The sequence below is a fragment of the Pristiophorus japonicus genome, chromosome 5 (genome assembly GCF_044704955.1).
Source record: "Pristiophorus japonicus isolate sPriJap1 chromosome 5, sPriJap1.hap1, whole genome shotgun sequence".
Lineage (NCBI taxonomy): Eukaryota > Metazoa > Chordata > Chondrichthyes > Pristiophoridae > Pristiophorus > Pristiophorus japonicus.
The window spans coordinates 53,553,413-53,573,826 of record NC_091981.1 but is presented as its reverse complement, the minus strand read 5'-3'; positions in this window follow the sequence as shown (position 1 = coordinate 53,573,826).

Here is a 20,414-nt window from a genome sequence, read left to right as displayed (position 1 = left end):
TTGGACAGGTTAAATGAGTGGGCAAATGCATGGCAGATGCAATACAATGCGGATAAATGTGAGGTTATCCATTTGGGGGGCAAAAGCACAAAGGCAGAATATTATCTGAATGGCGGCAGATTAGGAAAAGGGGAGGTGCAACGAGACTTGGGTGTCATGGTACATCAGTCATTGAAAGTTGGCATGCAGGTACAGCAGGTGGTGAAGAAGGCAAATGATATGTTGACCATAGCTAGAGGTTTTGAGTATAGGAGCAGGGAGGTTTACTGCAGTTTTACAGGGCCTTGATGAGGCCTCACCTGGAATATTGTGTTCAGTTTTGGTCTCCTAATCTGAGGAAGGACGTTCTTGCTATTGAGGGAGTGCAGCGAAGGTTCACCAGACTGATTCCCGGGAAGGCTGGACTGACATATGAGTAGAGACTGGATCCACTGGGTCTTTATTCACTGGAGTTTAGAAGGATGAGAGGGTATCTCATAGAAACATATACAATTCTCACGGGGCTGGACAGGTTAGATGCAGGCTAGAATGTTCCTGATCTTGGGGAAGTCCAGAACCAGGGGACACAGTCTAAGGATCAGGAGTAAGCCATTTAGGACTGAGAAGAGGAGAAACTTCTTCACTCAGAGCGTTGTTAACCTGTGGAATTCCCTACTGCAGAGAGTTGTTGATGCCAGTTCATTGGATATACTCAAGAGTGAGTTAGATATAGCCCTTACGGCTAAAGGGATCAAGGGGTATGGAGAGAAAGCAGGAAAGGGGTACTGAAGTGAATGATCAGCCATGATCTTATTGAATGCTGGTGTAGGCTTGAAGGGCCGAATGGCCTACTCCTGCACCTATTTTCTATGTTTCTATCCCACAATCCCTTGGGAGCACCTGTATATAAGGAGGCCTCACAGGCTGGAGAGGCACTCTGAGATCTATAATAAAGGACTACGGTCACACTTACTTTGAGCTTTCAGTATCTAGTCTGACTCCTTATCCAAGACATAACAGTTCCAGTCTTCATGGAAGTGGACACCGGGGCAAGCCAGTCAGTAATGAATCAAGAAGCCTTTGAGAGGCTATGGTACAATCAAGCTGAACGACCGAAGTTGGTCCCGGTTTAACCAAAGCTGCGCACCTACACTGATGAGCATATCCCAGTTGTTGGTAGTACAGATGTTAAGGTACTCCATGATGGCGTGTTGTACAAGTTACCTCTGTGGATTGTTGCAGCTGATGGGCCAATGCTACTCGGAAGAAGGTGGATGGAGAAGATCCATTGGAAGTGGGAAGACTTCACCCCTCCCGCGATCAACGTCCTCTGCGCTCAGAAGCAAAGGAAGCCCTCACCTGAGGTTGGATCCGGCACCAGAGAGCAGACCAGCACAGCACCCGAGGCACAGACATGCCCAGCACGACTGCGTGGAGATGATCCAGCTGGGACGACCCGAGCACACCTTTCAGGTTCCAGTGGCAGAACGCCGGAGAAAGAAAATTGGATCCAGAGGCAACTTCCCAGCTTCGGAGGCAGAACCTGGGGAGAAGAGAATCACCGCAGTCAACATTGTGGATGGAGGAAAGATGGCGCCCGAACCACAAGGTGATGCGCTGAAGAAAAAGATGGCAGCGGCCAGACCACGAGATGCAGCGCTGATGGAGCAACACATGGCACCAAATGGAGAAGAGGATTGGGGTAAAGAAGGCCTGCAACCCACCACACTTAAAGGGACAGTTCCACATACTCAAGTAATGCAATAGCAACCATGAGTTAGAGATAAAATGTGTAACTGATGATCAGAGTTGTGTACATGCAATAAGCAAGGAAAAGTCTCGCGATTGCGATCATGTAAAATGTATAATTGATGATCAGAATTGTGTACATGCAACAAGCAAGGAAAAGTCATGCGATCGCGATCGGAGCTTCATTACTTATTCACAATAAGTAATGAAACATTGTGCGATGTAGGATTTGAACTGCACACAGCCAAAGCAGCGGGCAACCACCCATCGTGAGCACACTGGCCCAGCGAGCTACCCAACGCTGTAGCCTGTATCCCTGGGACCAGAGTGATGCACCATGGAGTGTGGCCACAAGCAGCCAATACACACGAGCTGCAGAGCAAGCGATCTCAGGAGGGCAACGGCACTGGTATCGATACTCTGCCCCTGATTGGCTCCGCCTCTGAGGCACCCGATGGCACCAACCGCCACGAGCCTGAAAGAGCAAACTGCGCTAAGGCACAGCCTCCAGACCCCATCGCAACCAAGGCCATATCCGGAAACGAAGGGTCACCCGCAACAGTCCTCCCAAAGGGGATCGGGACCAGCCAGGATTCCAAACCAAACAATGCCCAGACTAGCGAGTCAGCAGTCCCCTGCGCACTGCTAGACAACAGCTCCTCAGGGAGCAGCAACGACCCAGGGCACAAAGAAAGGACAGGGAGGTCACAGGCATCTGTGAACCTGCCCGACGCTAGGAGCAACGGCAACAGCTCCAAGAGCAGGCAACTTGAGCCAACTGGGTTCCCACTGCCAGCACTGGGCACCGCACCGCCACCAGACTGCAGGGACACCATCCAGCAGTTCTGGAACTAACTTGTCCTTACGCACCGGTTACTGATCCCCAGTACGTATCGATAATGTACCTCACCAGTCTAACGTACTTGTCTCACAACTGAACCACAAATGTAATGCAAACTTCTTTTTCTGGACTTGAATGTATATGAATGCAATGAGCCTCCGGCATAATTTATATGTGTGGGGGGTGGGGTGGGGGGAAGAGTGGAGTCAGGGACACACACAAACAGCAGCCACCAGCACTCTACTGCCAATGAAACACCAACCACTCACCCAAGATTCAAACGACCCACCAAGAGTCAACCAGATAGAGCTAAACCCAGAGCACAGTCAATGCAGAGGTGATTTGCACCAAAAGGCTTGGGGGAGAATGATGTCATGTATCCTACATGGCTACTGTTTGTACTATCGCAAGGTGTGCCACCAGAGGGCACTGCAGTGGGAGACTTCTGGGTTACCTGTACAGGTGTGCCTGGCCTAGTATAAAAGGCAGGCCACCAGGTGTGATCCTCACTCTGGAGTTATCAATAAAGGACTAAGGTCACTACAGTTCAAGTAAAACACATTGCCTCGTGGAGTCATTATCAGAGCATCCAAGGACATAACAGTCCGGAGAGTCGGACCCCGCGCCCCCACCTTCTGGCCTCTGTGGTCTTGCCTGGGGCTGCGCTGCTGGCTGAGCTGCAAAAGACAAATGAGATTATAAGAGGAGAAGGGGGTGCTAGAGTCCAGCGCTACACACAACTTATGTACGACAAAAGCACCACCGCTCTCAAAACCATCACAAACATCACATTTCATGACCATCAACACATTTGTATTGCAATGATTTTCATTGGGCCACCATTATTTCTATGACAATTTTAGAAATCATCTATCATATATGATTGTTCAGTTATGAGTGGGTGTGGCATTTATTGACTTTACATCACGCAGTAGTGTAAGCTTTACTCACGTGGCGTCTCTTCAAGATCTGCAGATGCTTCCATGGCTGTCCAGGAGTGCTTCCCCACGAGTGCGAGCACCCGCTCCTCCATGTCAGTGATGTCACTGGGGACTGGTGACCCCCCACCCGTTTGCTTCTGCACGGACCTCATCGTTGAGAGTTTCTTCTGTAAAAGGTGACAGGACGACATGGCATAAGTTCATTGCGTGATATCATTGCTAGGTACTGTTACAGAGACTGATACAACACATAACCGACAGATGTAATCATGATTATTATGATAATTATCATTCATTACCTAAAGATGTGCACCGTGACCGCAGGCTTTGAGTAAAACATTCCCGGTAAAAGTGAAAGACCTCACATCTGATGATAGTTCTCATGACTGTTACAAATCAAATTATATAAATACATAAAATCAATGTAATACTTACTCTTGCAGATCTCACAAGGTCGTTCCATCGTTTGCGGCATTGGTTGCCCTCACGTTGATCGCCGACAAGACCACCTCTGCTATCTCGGTCCATATCTTCTGGTAGGCCTTTGGGGTGGGCTTCCCACGCCCTCCCGTGTCAAATCACCCCAGCGTAACTCGACCTCCTGCAGGAGGGAGGCAGTTGCCTAGTCCGAGAACCTCTTCGCACTTTTGCACCCTCCAATGTGCTCCTCTCCAACCACACTGCTCTCTTAGGCGTTAGTTTCCACAGCGTGCTGTGATGCCTCCTCCTCTCCCTCTATTATAGGCCAAATTCTGGCAAATATGTGGCTGGTAACAGCTAATTTTTGTTTCCCTATTTGCTGTGAAGCTCCCTCCTTCCTCCCAAAGCAGCCACACCACACCCAGACACGCCTACAATTGCTCTCAGCTCCCTCTCTATCTCCTCTTCCACGCATGTCATGATGACCCTTGACCTCCTGAATCGCGGGAATCGAGCGTTGCCATGTCGATGCTAAGGACGGTGACACTTTACGGCAGAAGGTCAGTGAGATTTAACGCTACCGCCCATTTCATATCGCTCACGGTAACACCCATTTCAAAATATGGACTTGGGGCTAGAATTTCCACTTTTTTTGCATGCTTAACGCCCACATAACGCCCATTTTACCGCTGAAATGACGTATAACGCCCATATATCGCCCATTTTGGCACAAAATGGAAACTGACGGGCATTTTTCGGAAACTTATCACCAAGCGTTACTTTCCCCATGTGCTTAACGCTGGGAAAAAATACTACCGCCTGCCACTTTCTTTGGGCGGAATCATCAGAATGGGCGAAATCAACACCCATAATATCACCCAGCGTTACTTTCCGCACGGAATTAACGCCGAGATTCAATAATACCGCCTGCCCATTTTTTTTTGTCGTAAAGAGCACATTTGGAGAAACTAACTCCCAGGAGATCGCCCACCGTCACTTTCACCACCTCGCACACATATCGCTCACAATAACGCTCGCCCAAAAAACCGCCCCGAAAAAGTGGAACTGTTCTGAACTAACGCCAGCGATGTGGCTGCCATTTTTTAAATCGCAGGTCGCTTCATTCAAAAGGCTGCTTCAACTTCGGGGGAGTTTGCATTGACTCTGGAGTTCTTCTCAGCTGAAGTGACCGTCTCAACAGACCTATTTTCAGACTCTGGATTATTGGGGGTGGGGGTTTACTCTAGGTGTATTTTAGTGAGGAAATTATTGCTTCTGATCAATCGCTATTATACTTTCATTGGAATGGGGCCAGCCATTTCTCAGCCTGCATCAATTAATATGCAGATGCTGCAGAGTGCAGATGGCTCAATGTGTGATGCACATCATTATGTCCTCAATTTAAGGTGTGTAACAATGAGGAGGGCCAGATCATAGGCACCCCGCACGTACAAGGAAAAGAGGACTTACCGCGACGTTTCCGACCACACCTGCCTTCTGAGACTGCGCTTCCACAAGGTGGTGATCAATGAAATATGTGAGCTCATCAGGCCATATATGCTGCCTGCCATCAGGACATCAGTGTCGGTCGAGGTCAAGGTCACCGCGACACTGTCTTTATATGCGTCCGGTTCGTTTCGGGCCTCTGCGGTTGAGATTTGCCCTCTGTCTCACCATGCAACCCATCACTGCATTAGACAGATCACGGAGGCCCTGCATGAAGGAAGGACTTTATCAGCTTCCCCATGACCACGGAGGCTCAGACTGAGAGGGCTGGAGCATTCTACTACATTGCTAAGTTCCCCAGGGGGCAGGAAGCTATACAGTGCACTCACATCGCGCTGCGGCCACCTTCTCAGGACCCAGAGTGTTTTCACTCCCTGAAGGTCCAACTAGTTATCGACCACAACCAGATTATACTGGTAGTGTATGCCAAATAACCGGGCACCTTCGATAAGGCTCACATCCTGCGTGAGAGCGCTGTCTCTGACATCTTTAAGAGTAATCCACAAGGACTGTTACGTCCATAATAAAGTAATGTGATTGAGTATGTAGACGTGAGTAAGTGTGACCTTAGTCTCTTTATTCTAACTCCAGAAGGTACAGCATGGGAGGCCTGCTTATATACAGTGCTCCCAATGGATGCTGGGATTCCTTGGGACTCCAACAGATATGCCCTCTGCTGGTGGTAGAATGCTGGTTACATAGGGTTGCATACATAACATTACTCCCTCCCAAAGTCAATTGTACACTTATTTACAGGGTAAGACAATCTGGGCCTTTCACTCCCTAGTCAATCATCTCGGTAAAAATGCAGGTGCAGGTGAGTTGGTTGGTTCTTCACTGGGCTGCTGGGCAGCTGGCCTTGCTGGGCTGCTGGGGATGATGAGTTCAGCTTCATGGTCAACCGTGATGTCGGTTGCCACTTGTGTGTGTGTCGGAGGGTCGAAGTTGGTGGTGTCCTCTTCAGGTTGCTCGTGGCTGTCTGTGAATCGCAGTTTGGTTTGGTCCAAATGCTTTCTGCAAGTTAGTCCATTAGCGAGTTTGACCTGAAACACCCTACTCCCTTCTTTGGCTATGACAGTGCCAGCAAGCCATTTGGGACCATGTCCATAGTTGAGTACAAATACAAGGTCATTGACTTCAAATATCGCGTGACAAATTTGCGCGATCATGGTACATGTTTTGTTGATGCCGCCTGCCCTCGACGTGATCATGGCGATCAGGGTGGATGAGAGAAAGCCTTGTTTTGAGCGCCCTTTTCATGAGCAGCTTGGCTGGTGGAGCCCCGGTGAGCGAGTAGGGTCTGGTGCAGTAGCTGAGCAGGACTTGTGACAGGCGGGTCTGCAGGGAGCCTACCGACACGCATTTGAAGCTTTGCTTGATGGTTTGGACTGCCCGTGCTGCCTGGCCGATGGATGCGGGCTTGAACGGGGCAGATGTGACGTGCTTAATCCCATTGCGGGTCATGATTTCCTTGAATTCAGCACTGGTGAAGCACGGCCCATTGTCGCTGACAAGGACATCAGGCAGGCCGTGTGTGGCAAACATGGCTCATAGGTTTTCGATGGTGGCAGTGGACGTGCTTACAGACATGATCACACACTCAATCTACTTTGAATAAGCATCCACAACAACCAAGAACATTTTGCCTAGAAACGAGCTAGCGAAGTCAACGTGGATCCTAGACCACGGTTTGGAGGGCCATGACCACAAACTTAGCGGTGCCTCCCTGGGTGCATTGCTCAGTTGAGAGCAAGTGTTGCATTGGTGCACACAAGACTCCAAATCTGAGTCGATGCCAGACCACCACATATGGGATCTGGCTATAGCTTTCATCATTACTTTGGTTGGGTGGGTACTGTGTAGGTCGCGTATGAACATTTCCCTGCCTTTCTTTGGCAAACCATGCGATTACCCCACAAAAGACAGTCCACCTGTATGGACGTTTCGTCTTTATGCCGCTGGAATGGCTTGATCTCTTCATGCATCTCTGCTGGGACGCTGGACCAGCTCCCATGGAGGACACAGTTTTTTTACAAGAGACAGCAAAGGATCCTGGCTGGTCCAGGTCCTGATCTGGTGGGCCGTAACGGGTGACTTTTCATTTTCAAATGCATCCATCACCAAGAGCAAGTCTGCAGGCTGTGCCATTTCCACTCCGGTAGTGGGCAATGGTAGCCGACTGAGGGCATTAGCGCAGTTCTCTGTGCCTGGCCTGTGGCGAATTACATAGTTATATGCAGACAGCGTGAGCGCCCATCTTTGGATGCGAGCAGAGGCGTTGGTATTGATAACTTTGCTCTCTGAGAATAGCGATATGAGCGGCTTATGGTCAGTTTCTAACTCGAACTTAAGCCCAAACAGATACTGATGCATTTTGTTACCCCATAAATGCATGCCAGAGCTTCTTTTTCAATCATGCTGTAGGCCCTTTCGCATAAGTGACCGGATGCAATGTTCCCGATTTGTTTGCTTGTTGTAACACACACCCGACCCCGTACGAAGACGCATCGCAAGCTAGCACTAAACATTTACAAGGATCGTACAGGACAAGCAGTTTGTTGGAATATAACAGATTTCGGGCTTTCTCAAAAGCCGTCTCTTGTAATTGCCCCCATACCCAGTCATCTCCCTTGCATAGCAACATGTGTAGAGGTTCTAGCAAGGTGCTTAACCCGGGTAGGAAATTACCGAAATAATTGAGGAGTCCAAGAAACGACCGCAGCTCCATCGCATTGTGTGGTCTCGGCGCGTTCTTGATGGCCTCCATCTTGGTGTCGGTGCGTCTGATGCCGCCTGTCGCGATTCTTCTCCTTAAGATCTCGACCTCTGGCATCAGGAAAACATACTTCGAGCATTTCAACCTGAGTCCCACACGATCTAGGCGACTTAGAACCTCTTCCAGGTTCTGCAAGTGTTCGATGATGTCCCGACCTGTGACCAGTACGTCGTCCTGGAAAACCACGGTGCGCGGAACCAACTTTAGCAGATTCTCCATGTTCCTTTGAAAAATAGCTGCGGCCGATCGAATCCCAAACGGGCATCTATTGTAGATGAACAGACCTTTGTGCGTGTTGATGCAGGTGAAGCCTTTCGAAGATTCCACCAGCTCCTGCGTCATGTAGGCCGAGGTCAGGTCCAACTTGGCGAAGGTCTTTACTCCAGTCAGGGTCGCAAATAGGTCGTCTGCCTTGGGTAGCGGGTACTGGTCTTGCAGCGAAAAACGGTTCATCGTTACTTTGTAGTCCCCACAAATTCTGACCGTGCCATTGCCCTTGAGAACCGGGACAATCGGATTGGCCCACTCGTTGAACTCCACCGGCGCGATGATGCCCTCTCGTTGCAGCCTGTCCAGCTCGATCTCCACTTTCTCTCGCATCATGTATGGCACCGGCCGTGCCTTGTGGTGGATGGGTCGTGTACCGGGAATCAAGTGGATCTACACCTTCATCCCCGAGAAACTTCCAATGCCTGGCTCAAACAATGATGGAAACTTGCTCAGAACCTGGCCACATGAGGCGTCGTCAACGGACGAAAGCGCTCGGATGTCGTCCCAGTTCCAGCGGATTTTTCCCAGCCAGCTTCTGCCGAACAGTGCGGGGCCATCTCCTGGTACTATCCATAGTGGTGGTTCGTGCACTGCTCCATCATAGGAGGCTTTTACTGCTGCACTGTCAATTACAGGGATCAGCTCTTTGGTGTAAGTTCTCAGCTTGGTATGAATGGGACTCAGCTTGGGCCTGTGTACCTTGTTGCACCACAGCCTGTCGAAGGCATTTTTGCTCATGATGGACTGACTCGCACTCGTGTCCAGTTCCATGGATACTGGAATTCTGTTCAGTTCAACTTTTAACATGATCGGTGGACATTTCGTGGTGAAGGTGTGTACCCTGTACACTTCTGCCTCCTCGGTTCAAGTCTCTAGTTCAGTTTGATCCACCATGGATCAGTCTCCCTCTGCAACATGGTGGTTTGCAGGGTTTGCAGCTCGTCCGCACATTCGCTGGAGGTGTCCCATTGTTCCACAGCCTTTGCATGCATAGTGTTTGAAGCGGCATTGATGGGCTCGATGATCACCTCCGCAGCGCCAACAAGGTGTTAACTGCCTCGCATTAACGCTTGATGGCGGACTCTCAGTCATCTGTGGTCGTGCAGCTGCCGGTGTGTACGTTCTGCCATATGCATTCCTGCCTGAAAACGACGTTACTTTGTGTAAAGTACTTGCCGAAACATCTTTATGCTGCGAAATTTGTTTGGTGTTATCACTGGTGGACATAAATGCTTGGGATATCGTTATCGCATTGCTCAGGTTCGGTGTTTCAACACTCAATAGTTTGCGATGGATAACCTCATGGCTAATGCCAAGTATATAAAAGCCTCTTAGTATTTGCTCCAGGAATCCATCAAATTCGCAATGTCCTGCAAGTCGCCTTAGTTCGGCGACGTAGCTCGCCACTTCCTGGCCTTCGGACCGTTGACATGTGAAAATCGATACCTTGCCATCAGAACGCTCTCCTTTGGATTTAGATGCTCCCAGACCAGCGTACACAGTTCTTCATACGATTTAATTGTTGGTTTCACCTGAACGATACGATTCTTCATGAAGCCGTAGGGTTTTGCCCCGCAGACGGTGAGGAGGATCGCCCTTCGTTTGGCAGCGTTCTCATTCCCTTTCAGCTCGTTGGCCACGAAGTATTGGTCGAGTCGCTCCACGAAGGCCTCCCAATCATCCCCTTCTGAGAATTTCTCCAGGATACCAACAGTTCTCTGCATTTTCGCGTGATGGTTCGTTATCTGGTCACTAGTTGTTACGACCAGAATAAAGTAATGTGATTGAGTACTGCAGACGTGAGTAAGTGTGACCTTAGTCTCTTTATTCTAACTCCAGAGTGCAGGTACAGCATGGGAGGCCTGCTGACATACAGTGCTCCCAAGGGATGCTGGGGTCCCTTGGGATTCCAACAGATACGCCCTCTGGTGGCGGTAGAATGCTTGTTACATAGGGTTGCATACATAACATCGACAATGCTGGATGCTTGGTGATAACCGATATGGCCTAGCACCTGGCTGATGACCCCCATGCGTGACACCGATACCGAGGCCGAAAAGCGATACAACCGGAGCCACCGAGATACACGCAATGTGGTGCAGAAAACAATAACTGTGCTTAAGCAGCGCTTCAGATGTCTTGACCACTCAGGAGGGGAGCTACAATTCAACCCTGAGCAAGTAGGTAAATTCGTGCTTGTGTGCTCGATGCTGCACGACCTGGCTATCAGGAGGGGCCAAAATTATCAGAAGGCACTGATGTTCCACCTCAGGAGAGAGAGGAAGAGGACAACGAGGGGCTTGACGCTGACCTAGGGCCAGACAATCAGGTTGGCTATGCAACCATGCCCACGAACCCCTCCAGACCACAGGAAAGGGCCCATGGTGGCTACATAGCTGCAAGGCTCTTACGTGAGGAGCTGATACTTGAACGATTTGCCTGAAAGAACGTTGATGTGAGTGACAACGCTGACATACTATGTGTGTGCAACTCAGACATCAATGGTGTCGATCACCTTGGTGTCAGTTAAAGTTTACGTTGATTGAAGTTAAGTCTTATTTAACCCTTTCATGATAAGGAATCACCAGTGTGTAATGGTCCAGCTATCAGAGACAATGCGCAACAAGGTTATATAGAAACATAGAAACACAGAAAATAGGTGCAGGAGTAGGCCATTCGGCCCTTTGAGCCTGCACCGCCATTCAATAAGATCATGGCTGATCATTCCTTCAGTACCCCTTTCCTGCCTTTTCTCCATACCCCTTGATTCCCTTAGCTGTAAGGGCCATATCTAACTCCCTCTTAAGTATATCCAATGAACTGGCATCAACAACTCTCTTCGGCAGGGAATTCCATAGATTAACAACTCTCTAAGTGAAGAAGTTTCTCCTCATCTCACTCCAAAATGGCCTACCCCTTATGCTAAGGCTATGTCCCCTGGTTCTGGACTTCCCCAATATCGGGAACATTCTTCCCACATCTAACCTGTTCAGTCCCATCAGAATCTTATATGTTTCTATGAGATCCCCTCTCATCCTTCTAAACTCCAGTGAATAAAGGCCCAGTTGATCCAGTCTCTCCTCATATGACAGTCCAGCCATCCCTGGAATCAGTCTGGTGAACCTTCGCTGCACTCCCTCAATAGCAAGAACGTCCTTCCTCAGATTAGAAGACCAAAACTGAACACAATATTCCAGGTGACTAAGGCCCTGTACAACTGCAGTAAGACCTCCCTGCTCCTATACTCAAATCCCCTAGCTATTAAGGCCAACATACCATTTGCCTTCTTTACCGCCTGCTGTACCTGCATGCCCACTTTCAGTGACTGATGAACCATGACACCCAGGTCTCGTTGCACCTCCCCTTTTCCTAATCTGCTGCCATTCAAATAATATTCTGCCTCCGTGTTTTTGCCCCCAAAATGGATAACCTCACATTTATCCACATTATACTGCATTTGCCATGCATTGGCCCACTCATCTAACCTATCCAAGTCACCCTGCAGCCTCTTAGCGTCCTTCTCACAGCTCACACTGCCACCAGTTTAGTGTCATCCGCAAACTTGGAGATATTACACTCAATTCCCTCATCTAAATCATTAATGTATATTGTAAAGAGCTGGGGTCCCAGCACTGAGCCCTGCGACACTGCACTAGTCACTGCCTGCCATTCTGAAAAGGACCCATTTATCCCGACTCTCTGCTTCCTGTCTGCCAACCAGTTCTCTATCCACATCAGTACATTGCCCCCAATACCATGCGCTTTGATTTTGCACACCAATCTCTTGTGTGGGACCTTGTCAAAAGCCTTTTGAAAGTCCAAATACACCACATCCATTGGTTCTCCCTTGTCCACTCTGCCAGTTACATCCTCAAAAAATTCCAGAAGATTCATCAAGCATGATTTCCCTTTCATAAATCCATGCTGACTCGGTCCGATCCTGTCACTGCTTTCAAAATGCGCTGCTATTTCATCCTTAATGATTGATTCCAACATTTCCCCACTACTGATGTCAGGCTAACCAGTCTATAATTACCTGTTTTCTCTCTCCCTCCTTTTTTAAAAAGTGGTGTTACATTAGCTACCCTCCAGTCCATAGGAACTGATCCAGAGTCGATAGACTGTTGGAAAATGACCACCAATGCATCCACTATTTCTAGGGCCACTTCCTTAAGAAACCTGGGATGCAGACTATCAGGCCCCGGGGATTTATCGGCCTTCAATCCCATCAATTTCCCTAACACAATTTCCCACCTAATAAGGATATCCTTCAGTTCCTCCTTCTCACTAGACCCACTGTCCCCTAGTACATTCGGAAGGTTATTTGTGTCTTCCTTTGTGAAGACAGAACCAAAGTATTGGTTCAATTGGTCTGCCATTTCTTTGTTCCCCATTATAAATTCACCTGAATCCGACAACAAGGGACCTACGTTTGTCTTCACTAATCTTTTTCTCTTCACATATTTGTAGAAGCATTTGCAGTCAGTTTTTATGTTTCCTGCTAGCTTCCTCTTGTACTCTATTTTCCCCCTCTTAATTAAACCCTTAGTCCTCCTCAGTTGAATTCTAAATTTCTCCCGTACTTCAGATTTGTTGCATTTTTTAGCCAATTTATATGCCTCTTCTTTGGCTTCAACACGACCCTTAATTTTCCTTGTTAGCCATGGTTGAGCCACCTTCCCCATTTTATTTTTACTCCAGACAGGGATGTACAATTGCTGAAGTTCATCCATGTGATCTTTAAATGTTTGCCATTGCTTATCCACCGTCAACCGTTTAACTATCCTTTGCCAGTCTATTCGAGTCAATTCACGCCTCATACCGTTGAAGTTACCTTTCCTTAAGTTCAGGACCCTAGTTTCCGAATTAACGTTGTCACTCTCCATCTTAATAAGGAATTCTACCATATTATGGTCACTCTTCCCCAAGGAGTCTCGCACAACAAGATTGCTAATTAGTCCCTTCTCATTACACATCACCCAGTCGAGGATGGCCAGCTCTCTGGTTGGTTCCTCGACATATTGGTCTAGAAAACTAATATGTCCTTACTATACAATATAAATGCACACAAGGCCTATACTTGAGAGTAACCTTTATTAGCAAGCACTCAAGTGATGAAGGTGGGTGGAGCTTCCCCTTTTATACCTGAAAGTCCAGGTTAGGTGTCTCTCCCACAAATTCACCACCTAGTGGTCAATGTTCTCACGGTGTACAACTAAGGTCAGTTTATACATGGGTTACAATGACAGTTCAATACATGACATCACCTCCCCCACAAAGTCTTATTGGGATCACAGGTTAAGTCTATCTGGTGGTTTACGCTTTATTGTAGAGCGCCTGCGTTGGGGCTTTGGTTGTTGGGTGCTGGCCTGAGTGTCTGCTGTTTGCGGTGCCTCAGGCCTGTCTGGAATGCCCACAGTGACTAGGCTCTCCACCACTTGGTGAGCTCTCCATCATGTTCTTCCTCCGCTTCTTCTATGGGGTTGCTGAAGCTCCTTTTTGTTTGATCCACGTGTTTGCGGCAGAATTGTCCATTGGTAAGTTTAACTACCAGAATCCTATTCCCCTCTTTGGCAATCACAGTGCCTGAGAGCCATTTAGGCCCTGCAGTGTAGTTGAGGACAAAGACAGGGTCATTGACATCAATACATCGCGCCCTCGCATTCCCGTCATGGTAGTCACAATTTCTTTCATAGTGGGGCGTATAAGGGATAAACTGGTTTTGAGCGTCCTTTTCATTAGCAGCTCTGCGGGTGGGACCCCTGTGAGTAAGTGTGGTCGGGATCTATTGGTCAATAGGAGGCTTGATAAGCGGCTTTGTAGGGAACCCCCTTGGATTCTGAGCATCCCCTGTTTGATTATCTGCACTGCTCGTTCCGCCTGGCCATTTGAGGCCGGCTTGAACGGTGCCGTTCTGACATGGTTGATACCATTTCCTGCCATGAAGTCCTGGAATTCAATGCTTGTAAAGCACGGGCCATTGTCGCTGACCATGACATCCGGTAGGCCATGGGCGGCGAACATTGCCCGTAGACTTTCTACCGTGGCAGAGCATGTGCTTGAATTGAGAATGTCACACTCGGAGTAGGCGTCTATTACAACCAAAAACATTTTTCCCATGAAAGGACCTGCGTAGTCCACATGGATGCCTGACCATGGCTTGGCGGGCCAAGAGCAGGGGCTAAGGGGGGCTTCCCTGGACACATTGCCCAGCTGGGCACACGTGTTGCACCTGCGAACACAAAGTTCCAGGTCTGCATCTATCCCTGGCCATCAAACGTGTGACGTGGCAATTGCCTTCATCATGACAATGCCCGGGTGCTCATTGTGGAGTTCTCTGATGAACATCCCTCTACCCATCTGGGGCATGACTACTCGGTTTCCCCATAGTAGGCAATCGGCCTGAATCGAGAGTTAATTCTTGCACCTGTGAAATGGTTTGAATTCCTCTATTTGTCCAGACTTTAATCTGATGGGCTGTCACGGGTGAGCCTTCACTTTCGAAAGCTTCAACAACCATGACCATCTCAGCAGCATGCTCGGTAGCCCCCTCAGTGGTGGTGAGTGGGAGCCTACTGAGTGCATCGGCGCAGTTTTCAGTGCCCGGTCTGTGCCGAATTGTATAGTCATAGGCGGATAACGCGAGTGCCCACCTCTGTATGCGGGCCGATGCATTTCCATTTATGGCCTTGTTGTCGGCCAAAAAGGACATTAGGGGTTTGTGATCTGTCTCCAGCTCAAATTTCCTGCCAAACAGATACTGGTGCATTTTTTTTACAGCATATACACATGCAAGCGCTTCCTTTCCTACTATCCCGTAGCCCCTTTCTGCCTGGGACAGACTTCTGGAGGCATAAGCTACCGGCTGTAACTGACCCTTGGCATTAACATGCTGCAACACACACCCGACCACATAGGACGACGCATCACACGTTAACACAAGTTTCTTACATGGGTCATATAGCATTAACAGATTGTTGGAGCATAACAAATTTCGTGCTCGATCAAAAGCCCTTTCCTGGCTGTCCCCACAAACCCATTCGCGACCTTTGCGTAGGAGCACGTGTAGCGGCTCTAACAGCATGCTCAATTTGGGAAGAAAGTTACCAAAATAGTTCAGGAGCCCCAGGAACGAACGCAGCTCCATCATGTTACGGGGTCTGGGTGCTCTCTGGATCGCTTCTGTTTTGGACGCAGTAGGTCTGATCCCATCTGCTGCTACCCTCATCCCCAGGAATTCTACCTCTGGAGCTAGGAAGTCGCACTTCGCCTTTTTCAGTCGCAGCCCTACCCGGTCCAGTCTGCGTAGCACCTCCTCCAGGTTGTGGAGGTGTTCTTCAGTATCACAACCCATGATGAGGATGTCGTCTTGAAAAACCATTGCCCTTGGAATCGATTGAGGAAGCTTTCCATAGTTCGTTGAAAGATCGCAGCGGCCGAGCGAATCCCAAATGGACATCTGTTGTACTCAAACAACCCCTTGTGTGTCGTGATGGTGGTCAGCTTCTTCGACTCACTCACCAGCTCCTAGGTCATGTAAGCTGAGGTCAGGTCCAATTTTGAAAAAAGTTTGCCACCGGATAGTGTCGCAAAGAGGTCCTCCGCTCTCGGTAGCGAGTACTGGCCTTGGAGTGACACCCGATTGATGTTGGCCTTGTAATCGCCACATATCCTGACCGACCCATCCGCCTTGAGCACCGGCACAATCGGGCTCGCCCAGTCACTGAATTCAACTGGTGAGATGATGCCTTCCCTCAGCAGGCGGTCCAATTCGCCTTCTATCTTTTCCCGCATCACGTACGGCACCGCTCTGACCTTGTGGTGTACTGGCCTGGCGTCCGGGTTTATGTGAATCACTACCTTGGTCCCCATGAAAGTGTCAATGCTGGGTTGAAATAGTGAGTCAAATATGTCCAGGACCTATGAGCATGATTTTCGCTCCACAGAAGAAATTGCATTGATATCGCCCCATTTCCAGCCAGCCAAGTCCTCCCCAGCAGTGCGGGACCGTCCCCCGGGACAATCCAGAGTGGCAACCTGTTCTCCGAATCTTTGTGGGTCACGACTACCGTGGCACTGCCTAGCACCGGAATGATCTCCTTTGTATATGTCCGTAGCTGTGCGCCAATCGGCAATAATTTTGGCCTCCTGGCCTTGGGCAGCCATAACTTGTTGAACTGTTTGATGCTCATCAAGGACTGGCTCTCCCCTGTGTCTAGCTCCATTGATACTGGGATGCCATTGAGGAGCAATTTCACCATTATCAGTGGCGTCCTGGTGTATGAACTGTATATGTGCTCCACATGAACTCGCTGAACTTTAGCTTCCAGCGATTTCCCCCAGTGTCCATTTGGCCTCGTAGGACTTACATCGTCCCCATCCTCCTGGTACATCAACCTGGCTGCAGGATTCCTGCACATACGCGCCAAGTGACCGCTGATGTTGCAGTTTCTGCAGGTATATTGCTGATACCTGCAAGCTCTGGCTGTGTGTTTGCCTCCCCACCTCCAACATGAGCCGCTGTTTGAAACAAAAGGTCCATTACCAGTCAATCATCTCTGACTGTCTCTGTAACTGTCCTTAAGCGCACCATTGACAGGTGTTGATGGCCCCATTACTGGCCGCATTGTCCCTTGCAATGGCATGAATCGCTGTTCAGCTAGCCATTGTCTCTGTTGAATTCCCCCTTTGGGTTTGACTACATGCTCAGGCATGTCCGATTGCCCCTGTCTGCCTGGAGAACTGTGTTAACAATGTTGACTCCCTGTCCATTTGTTGCATTGAAACCAAGATTTTTGTCAAACATCATTCTGGCCTCTTCCTCCCCTGAGATAAATGTCTGGGCCATCAAAGCCACCATTTCCAGGGTCAAGTCTTTGGTCTCAATCAGTTTCCTGAAAACCCCAGTGTGCCCGATGCCCTCAATAAAAATGTCTCGCAGCATCTCCGCTCTGCATGCATCTGGGAACTTACATAGGCTTGCCAGTCGCCGGAGATCTGCCACGAAGTCTGGAACGCTTTGCCCTACTCGCCGCCGGTGCGTGTAAAACCGGTGTCTCGCCATGTGCATGCTGCTCGTCGGTTTAAAGTGTTCGCCGATCAACTTACTGAGCTCTTCAAAAGTCTTGTCCACCGGCTTCTCTGGCGCTAGAAGGTCCTTCATCAGGGAGTACCTCCTGGATCCACAAACCGTCAGGAGATGAGCCCTGCATTTGTCGGCCGAATCCTGTCCCAGCCATTCCTTAGTGACAAAACTTTGCTGTAGTCTCTCAATAAAATCATCCCAATCATCACCAACACAGTACCTCTCATCTGTGCTGCTAGTGGTCATGTTCGCGTGGTTTAAATTCCAGTTTCTCGTCGCCAATAATATGTCCTTACTATACAGTATAAATGCACACGAGGCCCATACTTGAGAGAAAGTCACTCTGTGACCAGTAGCCTTTATTAGCAAGTGATGAAGGTGGGTGGAGCTTCCCCTTTTATACCTGAAAGTCCAGGTTCGGAGTGTCTCCCACAAGTTCACCACCTAGTGGTCAATGTTCTCACGGTGTACAGCTTAGGTCAGTTTATACATGGGTTACAATGACAGTTAAATACATGACAAAAACCATCCCTAATACACGCCAGGAAATCCTCCTCCACCGCGTTGCTACCAGTTAGGTTAGTCCAATCAATATGTAGATTAAAGTCGCCCATGATTACTGCTGTACCTTTCTTGTACACCTACCATATTTCTTGGTTAATGCTGTCCCCAACCTCACTACTACTATTTGGTGGCCTGGACACAACTCCCACTAGCGTTTTCTGTCCTTTGGTATTCTGTAGCTCCACTCATAGCCATTCCACATCATCCAAGTTAATGTCCTTCCTTACAATTGCATTGATATCCTCTTTAACCAGAAACACCACCCCGCCTCCTTTTCCTTTCTGTCTAGCCTTCCTAAATGTTGAATACCCCTGGATGTTGAGTTCCCAGCCTTGGTCCCCCTGGAGCCATGTCTCCATGATGCCATCGTATCCATTAACTGCTATCTGCGCAGTTAATTCATTCACCTTATTCTGAATACACCTGGCATTGAGGCACAGAGCCTTCAGGCTTGTTTTTTTAACGCACTTTGCCCCTTTAGAATTTTGCTGTAATGTGGCCCTTTTTATTTTTTGCCTTGGGTTTCTCTGCCCTCCACTTTTACTATTCTCCTTTCTATCTTTTGCTTCTGACTCCATTTTATTTCCCTCTGTCTCCCTGCATAGGTTCCCATCCCCCTGCCATATTAGTTTAACTCCTCCCCAACAGCACTAGCAAACACTCCCCCTAGAACATTGGTTCGGGTCCTGCCCAGGTGCAAACTGTCCGGTTTGTACTGGTCCCACCTCCCCCAGAACCGGTTCCAATGTCCCAGGAATTTGAATCCCTCCCTTTTGCACCACTCCTCAAGCCACGTATTCATCTGAGCTATCCTGCAATTCCTACTCTGACTAGCATGTGGCACTGGTAGCAATCCTGAGATTACTACTTTTGAGGTCCTACTTTTTAATTTAGCTCCTAGCTCCCTAAATTCGTCTCGTAGGACCTCATCCCATTTTTTATCTATATCGTTGGTACCTATATGCACCATGACAACTGGCTGTTCACCCTCCCTTTTCAGAATGTCCTGCACCCGCTCCAAGACATCCTTGACCCTTGCACCAGGGAGGCAACAGCCTGGAGTCTCGGTTGCAGCCGCAGAAACGCCTATCTATTCCCCTTACAATCGAATCCCCTATCACTATAGTTCTCCAGCTCTTTTTGCTGCCCTCCTGTGCAGCAGAGCCACCCATGGTGCCATGAACTTGGCTGCAGCTGCCCTCCCCAGATGAGTCATCCCCCTCAACAGTACCCAAAGCGGTGTATCAGTTTTGCAGGGGGATGACCGCAGGGGACCCCTGCACTATCTTCCTTGCACTGCTCTTCCTGTTGGTCACCCATTTACTATCTGGCTTTACCTGCGATGAGACCAACTCGCTAAACGTGCTGTTCACGTCATTCTCAGCATCGTGGATCCTCCAGAGTTCATCCACCCGCAGCTCCAGTGCCGCAATGCGCTCTGTCAGGATCTGCAGGCGGATGCACTTCCCGCACACGTAGTCGTCAGGGACACCGGAAGCATCCCTGACTTCCCACATAGTACAGGAGGAGCATAACACGTGTCCAAGCTGTCCTGCCATGACTTAACCCTTAGATACACTTAAATTGGCAACAACAATGCTAAAGGTTACTTACTGATAGAGAAAAGAAAAAAGAAAAACTACTCACCAATCACCAGCCAATCACTTACCCCCTTGGCTGTGACGTCACCTTTCAATTTCTTTCTACTTCTTTTTTGCCTCCCCGTTGCCTCCTGCTACCACTGGGCCTTTATAGGCCTCACCACGCACCTCGAACTCCCGCCTCTCCGACTGCCGTCGCCTCCTGCTACCGCTGGGCCTTTATAGGCCTCACCACGCACCTCGAACTCCCGCCTCTCCGACTGCCATCGCCTCCTGCTACCGCTGGGCCTTTATAGGCCTCACCACGCACCTTGAACTCCCGCCTCTCCGACTGCCCTATGTTCAATAAAAAAAATTTAATACCAACATTGGTCTGAAATCATAAGTATCACAGGCAATAACAACCAACCCCCACCCACACACCACTTTTTCCACCATTGACATCAATCAAATGTTCAACATATCCAGCAACACAGAATACAAAGGCAAAGCAGGAGAGTGGTCCCCAGCCCCCATGCATTACAACAAATTGCATACACCCAGATGGAGATATAACACAGCCATCAGCTGCGCACATGCAGCTCACTTTTCTTCCTCCCTTCCCTTCTTCTCCCCACCTCTACTCCTTCCCCTCCTCGCTCCATGGTGCCTGGCTGAGGAGCTCCTCAGGCGGTGTCTCATT